Genomic DNA, 1,858 nt, shown 5'->3' on the forward strand with positions numbered 1-1,858 from the left:
TGAATTTTCCCAACCAACTCCGTGTATTTACATTTTTTATAATCAATATAACCTTTATGTACAATACAATGCACAGATCTAATGTATAGTGTTCAGTGAGTGTTGATAATGTCACCTTAATCACAATATGAAATATCATGTTTATCCCAGAAAGTTATCCTCTAGTCCCTTTAAAATGTATTATATATTAAGATATTGAATTAAATTTAAATATTATAATTAAATAAAATTTTTTAAATGTATCAAAATTTGTGAAATTACCTAAATCAGTGTTTAGAGGGATATTTTTAGCATTAATTGCTTGTATTCAAAAAGAAGGATGGGCTCAAATCAAAGTCCTAATATTATTCATATAACAAGCAGCAAGTTAAAATCAAAGCAAGCAGAAGGAAGAAAATGATAAAGAGCAGAAATAAGTGACATTGGAAAAAATTATAGGTGGATCCATCAATCCGAATATTTGGTGCTTTGAACATAAAAATAAAATTGATAAAGCTTTAGCTACATTGGCAAGAGAGGAGAGGGAGAGCAAGAGAAAAAGGGAGAGGGAGACGGAGAGGGATAACCAATATTAAGAATGAAAGACAGGGCTTCCCTGGTGGCGCAGTGGTTGAGAATCTGCCTGCCAGTGCAGGGGACACGGATTCGAGCCCTGGTCTGGGAGGATCCCACATGCCGCGGAGCAACTGGGCCCGTGTGCCACAATTACTGAGCCTGCGCGTCTGAAGCCTGTGAGCCGCAACTACTGAGCTTGCGCGTCTGGAGCCCGTGCTCCGCAACGAGAGGCCGCGATAGTGAAAGGCCCGCGCACCGCGATGAAAAGTGGCCCCCGCTCGCCGCAACTAGAGAAAGCCCTCGCACAGAAGCGAAGACCCAACACAGCCAAAAATAAAATAAATAAAATTAAAAAAAAAAAAAACTGCTAAAAAAATTTTAAAAAAAGAATGAAAGGCAGAACATCCCTATAGATTCTATAGATATCAGGAATTATAAAGGAATATTATATATGACTTCATGCCAACAAATTTAATAAAGTTGCTATCTTAGATGAATGAATAAATTCCTTGAAAGACATAAACTACCAAAGTTTACTCAAGAAAAAATAGGTAACTGAATAGCTTTATATATACTGGGAAATTGAAGTTTTTCATTAAAAAATCTTAATATAAATTCAGATGCCATCTCAAAAACATACACACAAACTGTCAAGCCCAGATGGCTTCACTGGTGAAATCTTATAAAAGTTTCAGAAGATATAATATCAATTCTACACAAACTTTCCAGAAAATAGAAGAAAAAGCAGTATTACCCAACTCACTGTATATAGTATTTGCCTTTTCCTTTCTGTTCTTGAGATTTTGTAATTTCTAATAATACGTCTTCAAGTCCACTGAATCTTTTGCTGTTTCCAGCAATTTGCTATTTGCTATATTCTTCTAACAAATTTTTATTTCAGTTAATAAATTTCTCAACTCTAGGGTTTCCTTTTAGAAAAGTAATGTTTAAATTTCTGTTGAGATTATCTACCTTTTCTTTCATTGATAGTATATTATCTTTCAAGTTTTTGAAAGTATTTTCAACTAACGCTTGAACAAATTTATGTTAGCTGCTTTGAAGTCATTGTCTTCTTAATCCAACATATAATCCACTGTGAGGCAATTTCTATTGACAGACCTTTTCCTGAGTTTGGGTCACACTTTCCTGTCAATGAAAGTCTAGTAATATTTTGTGGAAAACTGGACATTGTAGACAATGTGTTGCAGCAACCTGTACACTAATAAACTTGCATGGCTTTAAACCGTAAACTGGGTCCCCCCTGTGGCATGCAGCTGCGGATATCTCAGCTTTAATATTATGG

The sequence above is a fragment of the Balaenoptera acutorostrata genome, chromosome 17 (genome assembly GCF_949987535.1).
Source record: "Balaenoptera acutorostrata chromosome 17, mBalAcu1.1, whole genome shotgun sequence".
NCBI lineage: Eukaryota > Metazoa > Chordata > Mammalia > Artiodactyla > Balaenopteridae > Balaenoptera > Balaenoptera acutorostrata.